The sequence below is a fragment of the Rhinoderma darwinii genome, chromosome 6 (assembly GCF_050947455.1).
Source record: "Rhinoderma darwinii isolate aRhiDar2 chromosome 6, aRhiDar2.hap1, whole genome shotgun sequence".
Taxonomy (NCBI): domain Eukaryota; kingdom Metazoa; phylum Chordata; class Amphibia; order Anura; family Rhinodermatidae; genus Rhinoderma; species Rhinoderma darwinii.
The window spans coordinates 108,016,031-108,038,868 of NC_134692.1; the positions used below are offsets into that span (position 1 = coordinate 108,016,031).

Here is a 22,838-nt window from a genome sequence, read left to right on the forward strand (position 1 = left end):
TCACAGTCTATAGATCATACAGGGTACCTCTGGCAGCTCGGACAGTAGCAAGGCAGGCCGGCTAGGACTAGGCAGCAGGTAGACATCAGACGTGGAGTAGCAGGACAGGCGTGGAATACAGCACAGCACGACTACAGCACGGCACTTCATCAGGATAGCACAGGATACAGGTACGGGGAACACTGGGAATTGGAAAACACTAGGAGACCATTTGCATATCGGTCCGCATCTCTTGTGACGTCATCTTGGTCTTGGATCGATCAGCGGGGTCCATGGCCTGTCACCTTGGGTTTCGGGACCCACTGGGCCGTACCGCCTTGACGGTATGGCAGCTGGCAAACAGGGCGCAGGTCACAGTCTATAGTTCTTATAGTGTACCTGTGGAAGCTCGGATAGTAGCAAGACAGTCTCGGCTGGGAATAGGCAGCAGATAGATGTCAGGCATGGAGTAGCAGGACAGGCGTGGAATACAGCACAGCACGACTACAGCACAGCACGGCACTTGACCAGGATAGCAAGGTATACAGGATACCAGTACGGAGAACACTGGGAACTGGAAAACACTAGGAGACCATTTGCATAGACTAACTAGGATACGACAAACAACGCTCAAGCATGAGAGGAAGGGGCTGGGCCCTTCTTATAGCCCAGGGTGTTCTGGGAGCAATCAGCTCAATCTCCCACCTGCGTGCGCTTTGGCTTCTTAAGCCTGGACTGAGCTCGCAAGCGCACCCTGCCGGTCACTGTGGAACAGGACGGCTGTATGTGCAGACACAAGATTCACAAGAACCCTAAAGTACCACCTGGACGCCCCATTATTTCGGGAAGGGGAAATTTATGTGATAATCTTAGTAAGTACATAGATGCTATGCTAAAACCATCAGTTGAGACCCTCCCGTCCTATCTGAGGGACTCTGCGGATCTTATTCAAAAATTAGAGGGTATTCATCTTGACCCTGGGATGCTATTAGCCACCTGTGATGTCGAGTCGTTATATACTAACATCAGACACCAGGATGGTTTGTGTGCAGCGGCATACTTCTTGAGAATGACTGACACAGACCCTGCCAAGATTCAATTCATACTAACTATCTTGGAGTTTGTGTTGACTCACAACTTTTTCACCTTTGGAGGTTCCTTCTACCTACAGCTCCAGGGCACTGCAATGGGGGCAGCATGTGCACCATCATATGCCAACTTATTCCTGGGGCTGTGGGAGAGGGATCTCTTTTTGTCTGACCGGATGTCGTCGGTGAGCAAGGTCGTACTTTGGACCAGGTTCATCGACGACATTTTCTTGATATGGCATGGCACAAGGGAGGAATTTTACTCTTTTTGTGGCTGAATTGAATTGTAATGAGGTTAACATCAAGTTGACATGGAGAGTAGAAGATCAGGCAATAGATTTTCTGGATGTACTCATCAAACGTGACAATGATGGGTACATACAGACGGATGTCCATAGAAAAGAAACCGCTGTTAATTCATATTTGCATGCATCCTCGTCTCACCCTAGGCATATGATACGGGCTATTCCAACAGGACAATTCCTTCGAATGAAGAGGCTTTGTTCCACCGAAGAGGACTTTGAAAAACAGGCAGCTATTCTGAGACAGCGTTTTCTGGATAGAGGATACAATACAAAGAATATACGGAAGGCATATAATAGAGCTTGTAAAACAACTCGTTCTAAACTATTGCAGCCTGTAGCCAAGCGATCACTACCCTCACAAATTAGGTATGTGACAACTTACCATGACAGGTGGGGGGAAATGGTGCAATGTTTGTCTAAATACTGGCCCCTACAGAGGACAGACCCAGTCCTATCGGAATTGTTGCCCCTGAGACCTTCGGTGGCCTCTAGGCGAGCGATGAACCTTCGAGACACACTGGTTCACAGTCATTATGGCCCTCCTACAATAAAACCTATCTTTGGTGCAGGTAAACCACGTTGGGGCTGTCGCCCATGCGGACGTTGTATTGCCTGCCCAAACATCACTATGAATGAGGAGTTCTGGGATTCAAGCAAGGAGACGAAGTACAGAATCACGTGGCCCATTACATGCAATACGAAAGGGGTGATCTACTATGCCCAGTGCCCGTGCCCCTTGATATACATTGGGCTGACTACAAGAGAACTAAAGGTAAGGATACGAGAACATGTGAATGGGATCGAGGCTGCCAGAGGAACGATGCCCGAGATGGTAGATTCATTAAAAACTTTGCCTAGGCACTTCTTTCTCCATCACAGTTGTGATTCTAAGGGCCTGCGTACCATGGGCATAGACCATACGGAGGTGGGCCTTAGAGGTGGGTCTCTGATGAAGAAACTTCTTCGTTTAGAGACCCGCTGGATTTGGAAACTGAAAACCATGCATCCAGCAGGCCTTAACGAGAATTTGGGTTTTGCGGCCTTTCTATAACTGGTGTCAGGATCTCTTGTGTGATGCTTTTAGGTGTCGAACAATGACATGATAATTTTAATGTTGTAACTTTTTCTTCTTCTTGTCTTTGTTTCTGAATTTTAGGTCCTGTCGACCATTCTTTTGATGATTCATGAGTCTGTTTGGAGGCCATTTATGCATTTTAGATGAACATCTGCACTATTACCTTCTCATTAGACGGATGGATATAATTAATAAATATTTTGTGTTTCTTCCCCCCTTTTTTTCTTTATTATCTGAATTATATATTTAGTGTATTATAATTTATTTAGTTTATATATGTGAGTATGTATATATCATGTAGGCATGTTATTAATTTAATCATATATTTTTTCTTTTTATATTGTTGGTTTCATATGCATGGGCGTATGGGTATATTGCACATTGCACACTTTTATGTGTTTTATGTGTTTTATGTATGCATGTGTGCATTATACACACATGTATATGTTTCTAACACAAAAATAGGATTTTCCTTGATATATATGTGTGTACTTCTTTTTGTACATTTGGGATTGTATATACTCATATGTATATATGTGTATATATAGTTTTTCACATTTATTCATATTTTTAATATTTATCACTAGTAATAAAACACACATATAGAGAATAAATAATGAAGGATCTATAATTCTCTTTTATAATTTTCTTTTACGATCTTCACAAACACACACTAATTTATTATTCACAATTCACTTTGCACACACTTCTTTCATTTTTAATCATATACTTCTGGATATATGGTTGATGTAGCACTTTTTATTTATGTTTACAACATTAACAATTTTAATTTAAGATATAAGTTATGTGCATGTGTTGATATGTATATGTGTATATTTCTTTATATATGGTTATATGTATATATGCATATTTTACTCACATAGTATAATGATTAATTTATTTTATTGTACATAGTAAATGTGTTTTGTATGTCATTTATTATTTATTTATATATACTGCAAAGGCATTATCTGTCTGTCACATATATATATATATATATATATATATGTATATATATATATATATTTTTTCATATATATTGTGTATTCATTCATTGCTGTTTTTGTTTCTATATGTACACATGTATTTTATGTACACTGTATATTATAAAATAGGGAAAGATTAGGGATAGTATATGTATTTTTATATTTGTATACAATGACATATAATGGTTCTCAAATGTGATCACATGCATTTACATTCTGAAACTGGGATACACAGCAGTGTATCTACGCACTTTTCTGTAGCTCCGATGTTCCCTTGTTGACATCCGCCAGATCATGTGACTTCCACGGCTGATTCGGTCATGTGATCGCTCAGTTCTGATGTGTCAGATGGTCAGGCAGTATGCCTGCGGGCTGTGTCTTGTCCCGATCATCGCCTGCGCACGCGCAGGCCTCTGACCTTTTCATCTTGAACTCTGCGATGTGTCATGTATGAGATGCGATTGGCGTCTCGAACGCCTCGTCACTTGCCTCATTACTTCGGTCAGCTGTAAGTGATGAGGCTACTTACCAGCCACGCACGCGATTGGTGTTCTATTTGCATAAATTCCTCCTCTTGGCTCTCTGGCACCACCCCCGGACGAAGGCTTTTCCGCCGAAACGCGCGTCGGGTGTGACGCCAGACAGCAGGATAACATACCATGGGTAAGATTCTCACATGTTACTTATACACCTTCCTCTATACCAGTTTGTGGATGGGCTAGGTACTTCTGCCCTATCCCTTATGTTTACAACCATCTACTATGATCTAGGACTGTGTATATTAATTGAAATTGACTCTTCAGTCCCCTTCCTTGTTATCCTTTGGAGTACAATACTCCTATATTTATACACTGTGATCTATACCTGTCTGGCTTCCAAATGTTTCCACACTGTGGCAATCATCCTTGATTTTAATGTGTGATAAATATTTCATGTTTTATGTTTTGTATAAATAAAGATTATTATTTTTATTAGTCAAAGCTGTGTATTGACTCCATTTTTTAGGTTTTTGTTCTAGGTATGTGCAGACAGCTCTGGAGAGAAGGGTGTCGACTGGTTGGGAGGAGTTCATGGTCAGTGACGACAGACGTTACAGTAGCCCCCACTTACTTCCCCTCGTCTTGGGACCAGAACGAGGGAGAAACCTCTTAATGACGGTAGGGGCATTGATATTCTCTTCTGGCACCCAGGACCTCTCTTCTGGATCAAACCCCTTCCAATCTACAAAATTAAAGATTCTTCCTCTTACTTTTTTAATGTCCAGGATCTCCTTAACCCCCAAGGTGTCTGAAGGACCGCTGGAGGCAACCGCAGGGCTAGGAGTCTTGGTAAAGCGGTTCAGAACCACCAGTTTCAGGAGGGAGACATGGAAGGAGTTGGGGATCTTGAGGGTAGAAGGCAGCTGAAGCTTGTAGGCGACAGGATTGGTCTGCTGTAGGATCTTGAAGGGTCCGAGGAACCTGGGAGCAAATTTGTATGATGGCACCCTCTGTCGAATATTCCTGGAGGACATCCAGACCTTCATGCCAGGAAGAAACAGAGGAGGTTCTCTTCTCGTGTCCACCTTCCGCTTCATGCGGTCGACCGCCAGCAGGATGGAGGATCGAGTCTGCTGCTAGATCTGCAGAAAGTCCCCACAAGCAGCATCAATAGCTGGCACCTCAGACGTATCAGGCACCGGGAGAGGAATTTGTGGGTGTTGGCCATAGACAATAAAGAACAGTGTATTCCTTGTGGACTCGCTGGTGTGATTATTGTATGAGAATTCATCCCACGGAAGCAACTGCACCCAGTCATCATGCTGCTTGGAGATGAAGTGGCGTAGTTAGTTCTCCAACATCTGATTGATCCTCTCGACCTGACCATTGGACTGAGGATGGTAGGCCGAGGAAAAGTCCAACTTTACACCTAGGAGTCCACAGTGGGCTCTCCAGAACTTCGAGATGAACTCAACCCCCCGATCAGACACAATATGCTGCGGCAAGCCGTGCAGGTGGAAGATGTGTTGGATGACAAGCTTGGCCAGTTGAGGAGCAGAAGGAAGACCGATCAGAAGAACGAAGTGGGCCATCTTTGAAAATCGATCCACCACCACCCAGACAGTACTGCATCCATCAAAAAGAGGCAGGTCAGTGATAAAGTCCATAGCTATATGCTGCCAGGGAGCATCGGGCACAGGCAATGGCTGGAGCGAGCGACCTTGTTAGCTTCACACACTGAGCAGGAAGAAACAAAGTCCATAATGTCTTTGGGCAGCGTGGGCCACCAGAAATGACCGGCAATTAGATCTCAGGTCTTACGGGTCCCCGCGTGACCTGCCAGTCTAGAGGAGTGTCCCCAGCTGAGGATTCTCCCTCTGTCATTCAGGCGCACAAAAGTCCACCCTGGAGGAATGTCCTCAACTTGCAGGGGGTTGACAGAGACAATGCAAGACAAATCAATAATGTTCTGTGGAATTTTCATGGTGTCTTCTGTCTCGAAAGACCTGGACAAGGCATCGGCCCTCACATTCTTGTCGGCCGGGCGATAATGGAGCTCAAAATGGAACCTGGTAAAGAACAGCGACCACCTGGCCTGATGAGGATTCAGCCATTGGGCCGTCTGGAGATAGGCGAGATTCTTGTGGTCCGTAAAAATCAGGATGGGATGAGCTGCGCCCTCTAGTAAATGTCTCCACTCTTCCAGGGCCAATTTGATGGCCAGTAACTCCCAATCCCCAATCGAGTAGCTGCGTTCTGCGGAAGAGAAGAGCTTAGAGAAATATCCACATACCATTTACTTGCCCTTGGAACCTCTCTGGAATAGGAGTGCACCAGCACCAACAGAGGATGCGTCCACCTCCAACGAGAACTGTGGAGAAATATCTGGGTGATGGAGGATAGAAGCTGACGTGAAGGCACTCTGCAGGCTATTGAATGCGGACTCTGCCTCAGGAGTCAACAACTTGTCATTCATGCCCTTCTTAGTGAGGTTATTGATAGGAGATGTCAGTGAGGAGAAGTTTGGAATGAACTGTATGTAAAAATTGCCGAATCCCAGAAAGCGCTGTATGCCCTCAAGCCTTGAGGGCGTGGCCATTCCAGGACGGACTTTACCTTTTCAGGATCCATCTCGAGACCTCGATTTGAGACGATGTAGCCCAGGAAGGGTAGATCATCTTTTTCATACACGCACGTCTCCAACTTGGTGTACAGACGATTCTCCCTTAACCGCAGCAAAACTTGATGGACATGTCTCTGATGCGTCATGGGATCTGGACAAAAAGATCAAGATGTCATCAAGATAAGCCACAACACAAACATAGAATAGGTCACGGAAATGTCATTAACGAACTCCTGGAAGACCGTGGGAGCATTACACATGCCGAAGGGCATTACTAGATATTCATAGTGTCCATCACGGATGTTAAATGCAGTCTTCCATTCGTCACCCCGGCGAATCCTGCTGAGGTTGTAAGCCCCACGCAGGTCTAGTGTGGAAAAAATCTTGGCACCATGTATATGATCAAACAGTTCTGAGATCAGTGGCAACGAATATTTATTTTTCACCGTGACCCGGTTGAGACACCGGTAGTCAATACAAGGACGCAGTGAGCCATCCTTCTTCTTGACAAAGAAGAACCCAGCTCCCGCCGGGGAGGAAGACTTTCGTATAAATCCCCTCTCCAAGTTCTCTTTAACATAGGCGGACATGGACAAAGTGTCTGGCAAGGAGAGAGGATATACCCTACCACGAGGAAGGGATGCACCAGGAATCAGCTCGATAGGACAGTTATATGTCTGGTGTGGGGGCAGTGTCTCCGTCTCCCTTTTGCTGAATACGTCCGAAAATGAGCCGAATGAATCTGTACCAGACAACAGCCGTGACACTCGGGGCCCCACTGGAGAACCTCCCAAGAGTTACAGTCCAGGACTGGGGCATGTAGTCGGAGACAAGGCAGGCCAAGCAGCACAGGGTTAACGGCCTTGGATAAGACATAGAAAGATAGGAGCTCGCAGTGTAGAGCCCTTACTTGGAGCCTCAGCGGCATGGTCACAGCTATAACTGGGTCTGGCAGAGGTAGTCCATTTACCGATGCAACCATCAACGGTCTCTCCAGAGGGGTAGTGGGTAATTAAAGAAGGTCCACCAGGTCTCTAAATGAAATTAGCAGCGGATCCAGAGTCCAGATACGCAGAGACCTGAAATAGTTTTCTCACCGGACACTATGGTCACGGGTATGGACAATTTAGATGCAGTCCCTCTTTGCCCAAGGTTGTCTCTCCTAGCGACCATAGGCTTTGGCGCTTTTGGGGACACAGACACACAAGATGGCCTCCGAGGCCGCTATATAGACAGAGTCTCGAAGTGCATCTGCATTGTCTCTCCTGGGTAGATAGCTTACATTGGTCCATTCTCACAGACTCCTTAGGAAGATCGGCATCTGAGGCCAGCAGGGGTTGCTGCAAGGTAGGGACCGGACTAGAAAGCCCTCCCTCCCGACGAGCCTCTTGGAGCCGTTCTCGGAGCCTTCTATCAATCCGGGCGACCAGAAGCATGAGGTCATCCAGGGTAGACGGCAGATCGAGTGGCAAGTTCATCCTTAATTTTAGAAGACAGTTAATGCCAGAATGTAGCCACCAGGGCCTCATTGTTCCACAACAGTTCTCCCGCCAGGGTGCGGAAATGGATGGCGTACTCGCCCACGGAGGTGTCTCCTTGGCGTAAGTTCAGCAAGGAAGCTGCTGCAGGGGAGGCTCGTCCAGGCTCCTCAAACACTGAGGAACCCCTGGAAGTCACGGGTCTCTGGTCCTTGTCTTTCCCAGATAGGAACCCTTGCCTTGCCAGTGAGAAGAGAGATGATGAATGCGACCCTTGCGCCATTAAACAAAAATGCCCTTGAATACAGGCTGAAGTGGATCTGGTACAGGTTAAAAAATACACGACAGGTACCTGCGTCTCCATCATAGCAGCCAGGAAGTGGCAAAGAAAAATGAGGATCAACACTGCCAGGAGGTATAGTCTGAGGATCAGTACTGCCAGGTGGTGTAGTAGGAGGAATGACAGCTTGTGCCTCGTGCCGACGTGCGAGAATGTTTAAGGCCTGGAGGAGTTGGTCCTGTCGAGATCGGAGGTCTAGCATATCGGTCCGCATCTCTTGTGACGTCATCTTGGTCTTGGATCGATCAGCGGGGTCCATGGCCTGTCACCTTGTGTTTGGGGACCCATTGGGCCGTACAACCTTAACGGTATGGCAGCTAGCCAACAGGGCGCAGGTCACAGTCTATAGTTCTTATAGTGTACCTGTGGAAGCTCGGACAGTAGCAAGACAGGCTCGGCTGGGAATAAGCAGCAGATAGATGTCAGGCGTGGAGTAGCAGGACAGGCGTGGAATACAGCACAGCACGACTACAGCACAGCACGGCACTTGACCAGGATAGCACGGTATACAGGATACAGGTACAAAGAACACTGGGAACTGGAAAACACTAGGAGACCATTTGCATAGACAAACTAGGATATGACAAACAACGCTCAAGCATGAGAGGAAGGGGCTGGGCCCTTCTTATAGCCCAGGGTGCACTGGGAGCAATCAGCTCAATCTCCCACCTGCATGCGCTTTGGCTTCTTAAGTCGAGACTGAGCTCACGAGCGCACCCTGGTTGTCACTGTGGAAAAGGACGGCCGTATGTGCAGACATCTCTGGAAAGAAGGGTGTCGACTGGATGGAAGGAGTTCGTGGTCAGTGACCACGGACGTTACAGATACCTTAAGGCTGGGTTCACACTACATATTTTCAGACGTAAACGAGGCGTATTATGCCTCGTTTTACGTCTGAAAATAGGGCTACAATACGTCGGCAAACATCTGCCCATTCATTTGAATGGGTTTGCCGACGTACTGTGCAGACGACCTGTTATTTACGCATCGTCGTTTGACAGCTGTCAAACGACGACGCGTAAAAATACAGCCTCGTCAAAAGAAGTGCAGGACACTTCTTTGGACGTTTTTGGAGCTGTTTTCTCATAGACTCCAATGAAAACAGCTCCAAAAACGGACGTAAATAACGCCGTGAAAACGGCGTGAAAAACGCCGCGAAAAATGCGAGTTGGTCAAAAAACGTCTGAAAAGCAGGGTCTGTTTTCCCTTGAAAACAGCTCTGGATTTTTAGACGTTTTTGGTCACTACGTGTGAACATACCCTAAATGGAATCTGCCATCTCCTAAACGACAGTAACAAGTAAATAGCTTAAAAGACGCGGATTCCAAATTTGTAGCTTTTTTATTTGTACTCACTTGCATTTCCCCACAAACGGGCCGTGTGCTGCATGCTGTTGATGAGTCCTAGAAGTCCTCTCCATTAGGCTATGTTCACACGGGGTCTTTTGCCGAGTTTTTTGACGCGGAAACCGCGTCGCAAAACTCGGCAGAAGCGGCCCGAGAACGCCTCCCATTGATTTCAATGGGAGGCGTCGGCGTCTTTTTCCCGCGAGCAGTAAAACTGCCTCGCGGGAAAAAGAAGCGACATGCCCTATCTTCGGGCGCTTCCGCCTCCGACCTCCCATTGACTTCAATGGGAGGCAGGAGAAAGCGTGTTTTCTGCCCGCGGCGCTCAATGGCCGCGGGCGAAAAACGGCGCGATCATTGCTATTCACACGGAGTATTTTGGGGGAGGAATATCTGCCTCAAAATTCCGTTTGGAGCTTTGAGGCAGATATTCCTCCCCCAAAATACTCCGTGTGAACATAGCCTTACACCGCATTCCAAATTATTATGCACATTGGATTTAAGTGTCATAAACATTTAATTATTAGTTTTTCAATTAAACTCATGGATGGTATTGTGTCTTAGGGCTCTTTGGATCATTGTAATCAATCTCAGACACCTGTGATAATTAGTTTGCCAGGTGTGCCCAATCAAAGGAAAACTACTTAAGGACGTTCCACATTATTAAGCAGGCCACAGGTTTCAAGCAGTATGGGAAAGAAAAAGGATCTCTCTGCTGCCGAAAAGCGTTCAATAGTGCAATACCTTGGACAAGGTATGAAAACATTAGATATTTCAAGAAAACGTAAGCGTGATCATCGTACTGTGAAAAGATTTGCGGCTGATTTAGAGCACAGACGGGTTCGTTCAGATAAAGGCATTATGAGGAAGGTTTTTGCCAGACAAATTAATAGGATTAGGAGAGCAGTGGCTAGAATGTCATTGCAAAGCAGCAAACAGGTATTTGAAGCCGCTGGTGCCTCTGGAGTCCCGCGAACCTCAAGGTGTAGGATCCTCTAGAGGTTTGCAAGTGTGCATAAAGCTATTATTCGGCCACCCCTAAACAATGCTCACAAGCAGAAACGGTTGCAGTGGGCTCAGAAATACATGAAGACTAATTTCCAAACCATGTTGTTTACTGGTGAGTGCCGTGCAACCCCGGATGGTCCAGATGGATGGAGTAGTGGATGGTTGGTGAATGGCCACCATGTCCCAACAAGGCTGCGACGTCAGCAAGGAGGTGGCGGAGTCATGTTTTGGGCTGGAATCATGGGGAGAGAGCTGGAAGGCCCCTTTAGGGTCCCTGACGGTGTGAAAATGACCTCTGCAAAGTACGTAGAGTTTATGACTGACCACTTTCTTCCGTGGTACAAAAAGAAGAACCGTGCCTTCCGTAGCAAAATTATCTTCATGCATGACAATGCACCATCTCATGCTGCAAAGAATACCTCTGTGTCATTGGCTGCTATGGGCATAAAAGGAGAGAAACTCATGGTGTGGCCCCCATGTTCCCCCGACCTCAACCCTATTGAGAACCTTTGGAGCATCCTCAAGCAATATATCTATGAGGGTGGGAGGCAGTTCACATCAAACCAGAAGCTCTGGGAGGTTATTCTGACATCCTGAAAAGATATTCAAGCAGAAACTGTCCAAATACTCACAAATTCAATGGATGCAAGAATTGTGAAGGTGATATCAAAGAAGGGGTCCTATGTTAACATGTAACTTGGCCTGCTAAGTTTTTTTTGATTGAAAGAGCTTTTGATTTCTGTAAATATGAACTCCTGATGCTGCAAATTCAACAAATTACCATTTTAGTTCTCTTTAAAATGTTTTGATCTCTGTTGTGGATAATAATGTGAAACAGTGCATTTTAAGTTTTTTACTTCTAAAAAAAAATCTGTTATCATTAGGAGTTTTGTTCAATAAAATTTGCATTAAACTCCAATGGTTGATGGCATGAAGATTATACTGACTGTCATTTACATAAACTATTTAGGAAAATCAGCGAAAAATAACATTTGCATAATAATTTGGAACGCGGTGTATATTGCCAAAATAGTAGTACTCTCTATGCATCGGCATGCCGCGCATGGCCCATTTGCAAGCTTACAACGAGGGAATGCAAGTGATAAGAAGGATAAAAATTACAAATCCTGAATCAGCGTCTGTTAAGCGATTTACGGAAATTTTCGGAGGTAACAGTCTCTTAAAAAAAAAATAATACTGTGCAAATAGTCTTGATTAAAAAAAATTCTACCCGTATAAGGATCGTTCAAACATGTGGTAAGGCCCTTTTACACAGGACAATGATTGCTCAAAAAGGGCAACGATCAGCCAATGAATGAGCTAACTCTCTTCATTGGTTTATCTGCTAATTTATGGAACCAATAAAATGGTTGCTAGTCAGCAGCCCATCTCCCTGATCACTCATCACCATACATAACCGATAATTGTTCCTTGTGAAAAGAGCAGACGAGCGCCGATCGACGAGGTGTCCCAAATCGGCCCATGTAAAAGGACCCTTACTCCACTACATCTGTCCTCTCTTGTTGCTAACACAAAGACAAAAGGAGATGAAGGAGGCAGATGAAAAGTAGTTACACAAGATTGCAGGATCAGAATATACACAGGGTTTGTTTGTAGTCTGTTACCATAGTCACACTAAGACTATTTGCAAAGTTGCTTCATTTTTATTTTACATAGTTACATAGTTAGTACTGTTGAAAAAAGACACATGTCCATCAAGTTCAACCAAGGGATGGGAAAAAGGGAAGGGAAACATTTCTACACATAGGAGCTTATATTTTTTTCTAGGAAATTATCTAAGCCTTTTTTAAAGCCATCTACTGTCCCTGCTGTGACCAGCTCCTGCGGTAGACTATTCCATAGATTCACCGTTCTCACAGTAAAGAAGACTTTTCGCCTCTGCAGATCGAACCTTTTTTTCTCCAGACGGAGGGCGTGCCCCCTTGTTTTTTGAGGGGTTTTACATGGAACAGGATTTCACCATACTTTTTGTATGTGCCATTAATATATTTATATAAATGAATCATGTCCCCGCCTTAGTCGTCTTTTTTTCAAGGCTAAATAGATTTAATTATTTTAATCTTTCCTCATAACTTAGATTCTCCATGTCCCTTATTCGTTGCTCTTCTTTGTATTTTTTCTAACTCCAGGGCATCCTTTCTATGAAGTGGATCCCAGAACTGAACTGCATATTCAAGATGAGGCCTCACTAATGCTTTGTAAAGTGGCAATATTACATCCCTGTCCCGCGAGTCCATGCCTCTTTTAATACACGACAATATCTTGCTGGCCTTTGAAGCAGCTGATTGACATTGCATGCTGTTATTTAGTTTATGATTTACAAGTACACCCAGATCCTTCTTAACTCCCCCAGTGTAGCTCCCCCTAGGACATATGATGCATGCAGATTATTGTTACCCAGGTGCATAACTTTACATTTATCTACATTAAACCTCATTTGCCAAGTGGACGCCCAAACACTTAGTTTGTTTAAATCCGCTTGCAATTCATGAACATCTTCCATAGACTGAACATTACTACATAGCTTGGTTTCATCTGCAAAAATACATATATTGGAGCAATAAATAAAAATTTTTGAAAAACTGTACATAGCCTTAAAATCTTTTTGTCTTTATCCCGGATATCTGACTCCTAATAAGGATTTTGGTTTGGATATCTGTCGTAGTTACAGCTGGCCATTATCTACTCATCATGTTGATGAAACATAATTAGTGGTAAGAAGTATTCTGATTATTGCTGGTTTATTATGCATCAGTATAGTAACTTATATCTAGGCTGCCACGGTGCTACTGTATGCAAAAGACGTCATAATAACATGCTTCCAAAATTTTGGTATTAGGCTGGGTTCACACAACCTATTTTCAGGCGTAAACGAGGCGTATTATGCCTCGTTTTACGTCTGAAAATAGGGCTACAATACGTCGGCAAACATCTGCCCATTCATTTGAATGGGTTTGCCGACGTATTGTGCAGACGACCTGTCATTTACGCGTCGTCATTTGACAGCTGTCAAACGACGACGCGTAAATTGACTGCCTCGGCAAAGAAGTGCAGGGCACTTCTTTGCAACGTAATTTGAGCCGTTCTTCATTGAACTCAATGAAGAGCAGCTCAAGATTTACGAGCGTCACAGATGCCTCGTAAATTACGAGGAGGAGCATTTACGTGTGAAACGAGGCAGCTGTAAACAGTCTGTCTTTTGACACGTAAATGCCTCTCATCGTGTGAACATACCCTTAGTTTATCCATAGGATATGCCATAAATGTCTGATAGGTCCTCGACCCACCTCTATGATGAGAATTGGAGTCCCTCGACCCCATCCTGCCTAGTTGAATAGTAAATGCCCCTATTAAAGGTAAACCTCTGAAAGGGATTTTTTTTTAAAATAAAAAGGTCAATCAGTGTGATTGGTGCAAATTTATAATTAGTTTTTATTAAAAATATTTTTTTACTTTTTGAGATACAGCTGCTCTGTATGCTGTATAGAGAGCAGCTGTATCGTTCACTAAATCCTGTTCCCATCAGATCCACGGGACTGACGGGCTCAGTAAAAGCGGGTCCTACATGTCTCTGATTCGCAGGATCCACCTGTTATTCTTCAAATCTAATTTCACGCAGGACCAGCTGACACTGAACCCGTCAGGTCCGCGGGACTGATAGAATCGGGTCTTAGCAAAAGATACAGCTGCTCTGTATAGAGAATACAGAGCAGCTGTATCTCAAAAAGTAAAAATATTTTTTAATAAAAACTAATTATAAAGTTGCACCAATCACACTAATTTACCTTTTATTTTTTTTAAAAACAACTTTTAAGGGTTTACATAGCCTTTAATGTTGCCATTTTTTTTAATTCTGTTTTAATTTTTTTAAAGGGGGAGTTAGAAGTTAACCTTTGCTTGTTGATTGTTAATTAACTAATAAATAAATAAAGCCAAATTAGTAAATTATGATTTTATTCTATGTTTTGGATTCCGATGTTCCAAAACTGCAGCAGTACACTCTTCATCGAATAGTGCATTAATCTGATTTCTTAAGAAATCATTTCTGTACCTCGTGTAATTATAAAATAGAAACCTGAGGGACATAATACATCATTGATCATTTCGTTATTATTTGCCTTGCTAGATAGATTATGGAACAATTGGAAATTCATAGCGTGCTTCTTTGTCAATTAAAAACACAGACCTCAGGAGCTTAAATCAAAAATATATGCCAGTTGACATTTAGAAATACAGAGTCAAATACTTTGGAGAACAGAAATACCCATTAGAGTACAGAATAATGACCTACGAAATTCCAGAAAAATAGGTTAGATATGATAAAAACCCTTTTTGTCCTTAGGCCTTTCCAAAACAGATCAATCAAAACATTTTAATTGTTAGGAGAAGCTTTGTCTTTTTTGAGAAATCAATGTAATATTGATACATTTCCTGTACTTACCAACTAAAACAAATGTAATTAGCTTCGAGCTGTAATTCAACATGGATATATTTTTGCTAATTAATTTGGATATGTGCATAGCAAATAACAATGAAATGCGGTAGGTAGAAGGAGGAATTTTATAGTCTATCTTACTCACAGGAGGGGAGATGAAAAAGAAAAGCTATTATGTTTCTATGGGCGTTTTGTGGCAATTTATTTACCAAAGACTCGACTTGAAAGACTTTTCTTTATAATGTCACTTATATGACAGCATTAAGGCTATGGCTATATAGTGACATGAGCCACATACAAGTAAAATTGGTTGTGATGCTACTTCTATTGGCTATGGAAAAGAAAGTTGGAAACGGTTCCTATTGGGAGCAATCGAAGTTGCATTGTGACTGATTTTACCACAGCTTAATGTCTTTGTGAATGACTTTATGATGGAGTGTAGCTTATAGTCAAGACCTCAAGTCTACTGTTCACCGAAGCATAACATGAAGCTTCTGGGCCCCAATACAAAATCTGTAACAGGTTCCTCCAACTACCATGTGCCATGTATAATACTGGTGTCTCATAAGGCAGAGAGACCTTTGTGCCACCTAGGCGCCAGGCTCCGGTTGCGACTGCTACCTCTGCATTCCCTATAGCTAAGGGCCTGACTGCTTGCATCAGCACAGTATAGAAGCTTTGGTTTCCGTTTGGCTTTCCGTTCATTGATTCCTCCGATGGAAAGGTCGAACGGAACCCATAAACAGAAGGCTGACGCTGATGCGAACAGGCCCTTAGAATTATGTACTGTATAGAAATGTTTCTATGCATTGATGCAACAGTGATGTCCATTATGATGCAAAGATATCCCCCAAATTTCTAGATACAAATACCAAAATTTCTAGACTAATTCTGAACAGGCAACTATCTTTAGAAAGAGGGCAGGGTTGTATAGTTATAAGTTCTATACAGGTGTGTCATGTCATGTTCGTCATATGTAGGGGAGACTTTTCAAAACGAGTGCAAAGGAAATGTGGAGTCGTTACCCATAGCAGCTCACATTATTCTGATGCCCTATGGGCAATTGCTCAACTTTTTCTTTGTGTTAATTTCCATAAATCTCATAAAAAAGTATTTTGCTAAAAAAAAATTGCGTCATTATTACCATTTTTCTAAATAGGCACACAAACATCCTATTTTTATAAATGATTCCAATTTTGCTTTATAACCTGGGGTACATTAAAGTAGATAAGCAATGCCATTTTAATGATTATTTACATCAAGTTACTAGAAGAAAATGGCATGTTCTCAATTGTATTGAATACATTTCTAAAATCATATAAAATCCTAGTTTAGAAATGACGTTTTCTAATGATATTTTATATTTTACAGTGGAGGAGCCATTCCTTTGCTCATGCACGTGACCTGGTGTCTGGGAGAATGTATGTGAGTCTCTAAAGGATTGGCTGGACTAGTCGTGATTCTGCATAGTCGTGAATTCATTCATTGTTGTAGTGGGATAATGCTTTTCTGCAGCATATCCGTTAAAACTAGCAGACGTTCCGCTGCGGAAAAACTGCACCATTTCCTGCATTTTTTACTGCAGAAAATGCTGTGGAATTTGCTGTGTTTTTCTCAATGTTGGGAGTTGGTGACACTTTCCCGCAGCAGGAATTGACATGCGGCTGTACGACAAATACGCACCGCAGGTGAATTTCTGCTGGGAAATTTTCCGCAGCGTGTGGATGAGATGTTAAATCTCACCCTCTTTGCTGCTACTGTATTGTACTGCGTATTTTCCGTCCGCCCTAACTGTAAGGCCAAATGCACAGGATGCGTATTAGGTGTGGATTTGCCATACGGATTTTCCTTTGGCAAGTCCGCAGCATAATACAGTAGCAGCAAAAGAAATGAGAGTTCAAGTAATCTCATCTACACATTGTGGAATTTATCTGCACGTAAATTGACCTGCGGTTCGTATTTTAAAATCCTCTGCATGTCAATTTGTCTTGTGTTTCTGCCTCAGAATTGTGTCTGATAAGTTTATAAAAAATAAATTAAAAATCCTCAGCATAAAAAACGCACATATTTTTGCATCAAAATGTAAAATCTGCATCTAAAAACGCATTAAAACATGCTCTATTAGGTGCAGATTTTACCTGCGGAATTACCTGTGTCTACCTGTGGTTGTGATGTGGATATTCTGCACCAAATTACACAATGGGTATATGTAGCCTAAGGCCAAATGCACACGATACGGATTTGGCGCGTATATTTTCATACATCAAATCCGCAGCACAATACAGTACCAACAAAGTAAATGAGATTTGAATTAATCTCATCTACACGTTGCAGAATTTCTGCGCGTAAATTGATCTGCGGTGCGTATTTCAAAATCTGCTGCATGTCCATTTACCTTGCCTTTCCAACTCAAAATTGTATCTGACTAGTTTTTATTTAAAAAAAACGCACTGAAATCCGAAGCATAAAACGACACCTATTTCCGCATCAAACTGTAGTAAGACAGCACCCAAAAACGCATAAAAAATGCACTATTAAGTGCGTATTTTACCTGTAGAATTTCTGCAGAAAATTTCTGCAGCATTTGGCTGGATTCACACGAGCATGTTCGGTCCGTAAAGGATGGAACGTATTTCGGCCGCAAGTACCGGACCGAACACAGTGCAGGGAGCCGGTCTCCTAGCATCATAGTTATGTATGATGCTAGGAGTCCTTGCCTCTCCGTGGAACTACTGTCCCGTACTGTAATCATGTTTTCAGTACGGGACAGTAGTTCCACGGAGAGGAAGGGACTCCTAGCGTTGTACATAACTATGATGCTAGGAGCCCGGCTCCCTGCAGTGTGTTCGGTCCGGGACTTGCGGCCGAAATACGTTCCGTCCTTTACGGACCGAACATGCTCGTGTGAATCCAGCCTTTCCGTTAAAACTAGCAGGCATTCCGATGCGAAAAACCGGCACCATTTCCTGTATTTTTTTACTGCAGAAAGTGGTGCGGATTTTGCGCCATTTTTCTCAATGCTGGGAGATGGTGATATCTCCTCTGAAAAATGCAGCAATTCAGTCCACTTTCCCGCAGCAGGAATTGACATGCTGCGTTACAAAAAATATGCACCGCAGGTGACTTTCTGCTCGGAAATATTACGCAGCATGTGGAAGAGATTTGTTAAAATTTACCCACTTTGCTGCTACTATATTCTGCTGTGTATTTTCCAGCCGCAATTACGGATAGAAAATACGCAGCAATTCCACGACAAGCCCTTACCTGTGCGTTTACCTGCAGTTTCGATGCAGATTTTCTGCACTAAATTACACAACATGTGCATGTAGCCTAATATGAACCATTGGATAGTGATATTTACAGTGATACAGAAATGTACCATGAGATAAGAAGCCCCTATAGCAAAAACTAAAATGGGGCCCACCTCAGGTACTGGTTCATAGTACCATACGCCAGTCTGTTGCCATGGACACATAGGAACTGCTTTTATGGTTATCAACAGTCATCACATGAGCGACATAAGGGAAAATAATCTTTTATTTCTTTCTTCTATATATCTTTGTTCCTACTTCGCTTGTGAAGCGGGGTCTTCTTTATTTCCTCCTCTAAGATTATTCCCTGGACATAAGCTTTTCATTTCAATCATGAAAAAGCCATAAGAAAAACTCAGGAGTCCAATACTATTAATATTTTAATCTCCTTTATATAGTAGATGCACTAAAGGTTTCGTTCAATATTCAACCAAGAAAACCTGGAGTACAAGATCCTCAATGGATTATTAATCTGAGTTTTCCAGAACAAAAATAAATAATTTATGTTTTCCACATAGCAGAGCTGAATTTGTGATTTCATGCAACTCAAGGTGATATCGCATTTTGTCATCTTTTCAATTCAGCTCAACTGATTAGAAATTTATCCTTGGGAAAAATTAATATTTTAAGGGATTTAAAGGCTATATACACTTTTGAAGGCATTTATTTTTTGAATAAAGCAATGTTTGTTTGTTTTTTTAACAGCTTTTAAATTAGATATTCTTTTTTTTTTTTACTTTTTGAGATACAGTTTATATGTTTCCTGAAGCTGTATATTGCGGTCAAAGCCGAATCCGTCAGGTCTGCAGGACTGACGGCTTCAGTGAACACTGACCCTGCGTGTCTCTGACACACAAGATCCAGCTATTATTAATCACACCTTATTTCATCAACTGAGAACAGGACTAGCTATGTACAGTTTGCTGTCTCAGAATGTAAACAAGACTGTTCTCATTCACTAACAGAAAACAGAGATCTTGAAAGTATATTAAAAAGTTAAAGTATAAGAATTTTAAATTTACACAGAAATTAAGCATTATTTACATGCAATCGTAAACCCCCTTTAACCCCTTCCCGCCGGATCACGTACAGTAACGTGATTAAAACTGGTGTCTTACCGCATTTTCACGTTACTGTACGTGATGGAGATGAAGCTGGCTCAGGAGCCGAGCCAGCGACATCACCGCCGGGTGACAGCTGTATGTTACAGCTGGCACCCTGAGGTATCGGCCAGGACCGGAGCTAGCCTCCGATCCGACCGATTAACTCCTCACATGCTGCGTTCAATAGAGATCGCAGCATGTGAGGAGTTTATAGCCACCGGCACACCAGCAACGTGATCGCTGGGTTGCCAGTGGCTGCAAAGGCGATCGGAGGGCTAATGCTTACCTCCCAGTCCGCCAGTAACAGAATCCTCCTATGCCCCGTCATCAGCAGGGCCCAGGAGGCTTCCGGTACCATCGGCAAGATGGCGCCGGCTCAGCTTCCGGCTCAGAAGCTGAGCCGGCGTCATCAGCAGTGGGTGTCCACTGTATGTTACAGCGGACACCCCGATCTATCGCCAGGAACCGGAGCTAGCTCCGATTCCTGGCATTAACCCCTTCGATGCAGCGATCCATTGTGATCGCTGCATCCTAGAGGTTTGTAGCAAACCGGCAGCCTTGCCATGCGATGGCAAGGCTGGCAACTGTTACTATGGCAACAGGAGCCCTAACAATGGACTCCTGTCTGCCATTACGTAAACTGATTAGGCCCCGCCCAGAGGCGGAGCCTGATCGGCTTGCTGTCAGTGAACAACTGACAGTTCCAATACATTGCACTACATAGGTAGTGCAATGTATTAGAACATCAAACAAACAGTTGGACCTTCAAGTCCTAGTCCCCTAAAGAAAAGTGTAAAAAAAAAAGTGTAAAAAAAGTAAAAATAAAAGTTGTAACACATACAATAAAAGTTTCAAGTAATAAAATAAAACACAATCGCCCTTTTTCACTTATCAAGTCATTTATTATAGAAAAAAATAATAAAGCCATACATATTTGGTATCGCTGCGACCATAACGACCTGAACTATAAAAATATTATGTTATTTATCCAGCGCAGTGAACGCCGTAAAAAAAACCCCTCAAAAACACTGCCATAATTACTGTATTTTTGGTCATTGTCTTCCAAAAATTGAAATAAAAAGTGATCAAAAAGTCGCATGTATCCAAAAATGCTACCTATAAAATCTATACCTCGTCTCACAAAAAACAAGCCCTCATACAGCTCCATCGACGAAAAAATGTAAACGTTATGGCTCTCACAACTTGGCGACAGAAAAAATACATTCTCTTTCCAAAAGTAATTTTATTGTGCAAAAAGTTATAAAAAAGTTCTATAAATTAGGTATCGCCGGAATCGTACTGACCCGCAGAATAAAGGTAACATGTAGTTTATAACGCATGGTGAACGCTGTATAAAAAAAACAACTAAAAAAACTATGGCAGAATTGCTGTTTTTTTGTCACCTTGCCTCCCAAAAAAAAGGATAACAAGTCATCAAAAAGTCGCATGTACCCCAATATGGTACCAATAATAACTACAGCTCGTCCCGTAAAAAAAGAGCCCTCATACCACTACGTCTATGAAAAAATAAAATAAGTTAAGGCTCCAATAATTCAGGAAAGAAAAATATCCAGTTGTGCAGGCCCGAGGGGAACATTTCTTCTGTTTCAAAAGGTGATGTATCAAGGCACTAAAATTAGGGAACCAGGAAGGGGAGGGCCCAAACATATCTGCTGGAAGCGAGGGTGCCCGTATTATACCAGGACAACACTTTCCTGGCAAAATTCCCAAAACTGCAAAGGTGCGGAGTGTGGACCAAAAGGGGGATAAGGAAGGACATTTATCAGTGCGACACCGGCCCGTGCAGAAAGGATCGATCACAGCGTAACACACATCTATGGATCATTTTATTTATTTTTTTGCCTTATTATTATACCACCTGACTATGCCCCTGATGTACTCTGCCCAGCTCAGATATGCCCCACATTATAAACGGAAACAACAGTGATACTCCAAACAAAACTATTACCAAGCAAATTCCACGCTCCAAAAGCCAAATGGCGCTCCCACCCATCTGAGCCCTAGAGTGTGCCCAAACAGCAGTTTACTTCCACATATATGGCATCACCATACCCGGGAGAACCCTTTTAACAATTTTTGGGTGTGTGTCCCCAGTGGCACAAGCTGGGCACGACATATTTGATACTGAATTGGCATATCTAGGGAAAATTTTTAATTTGTACCTTCTGCAGCGCAATCATTTATGGAAAAGACACGTGGGGTGAAAATGCTCACTACACCTCTTAATAAATGCCTTGAGGTGTGCAGTTTCCAAAATGGGGTCACTTCTCAGGGGTTTCTTTTATTATTTCACATCAAAGCCTCTGCAATTGTGAACCAATACTTTATATGTCGCCAAATTAGGCCCCAATTTTACATGGTACTCTTTCACTCCTGAGCCCTGTCGAATGTCCAGGCAAAAGATTAGAGCCACATGTAGGGTGATTCTAAAACAGGGAAATACTGCATAATAATTGAGAGCTGTCTTGTTATGGTGGCACAAGCCGGGCACCACATATTGGCGTATCTAAGGAAAAATTCCCATTTTCATTCTCCCACATCGTGTGCACACGAATTTCTGCAAAACACCTGTGGGGTTAACATGCTCACTACACCCCTAGGTGAATACCTTGAGGGTGTTGTTTCCAAAATGGGGTCACTTCTGGGGGGGATCCACTGTTTTGGTCCCACAGGGACTTTGCAAATGCAACATAGCAACCAGAAACCAAATGCAGCAAAATCTGTACACCAAAAGCAAATGGCGCTCCTTCCCTTCTGAGCCCTGCCGTGTGCCCAAACATACCACGTGTGGGGTATATTGCTTTACAAATGTTGGGGTTCTTTTTTTCCTTTATTTGTTGAGAAAATTAAAAATTTGGAGCTAAAGCTACGTCTTATTGAAGAAAAAGGATATTTTTTATTTTCACCGCCCAATTCTAATAAAATCTATGAAACACCTGTGGGGCAAAATGCTCACTACACCCCTAGATGGATTCCTCAAGGGGTGTAGTTTTCTCAATGGAGTCACTTTTTTGGCGTTTTCACTGTTTTAGTCCCTTAGGGGCTTTGCAAATGCGACATGGCCTGCGCAAACCATTCCTGCTAAATTTGAGCTCCAAAAGCCAAATAGCGCTCTTTCCCTTCTAAGCTCCGCCGTGTGTCCAAACATCCGTTTATAACCACATGTGGGGTATTGTTTTACTCGGGAGAAATTGCTTTACAAATGTTGTGGTGCTTTTTCTCCTTTAGTCCTCGTGGAAA

The 22,838-nt window shown here is 43.0% G+C and overlaps 1 protein-coding gene across 1 annotated transcript in view; it reads right to left on the minus strand.

Moving 5' to 3' along the window:
- Positions 1-22,838, minus strand: part of GRIN2A (glutamate ionotropic receptor NMDA type subunit 2A) — a 608,297-nt gene that overhangs the window by 9,790 nt on the left and 575,669 nt on the right. The window lies entirely within an intron of this gene.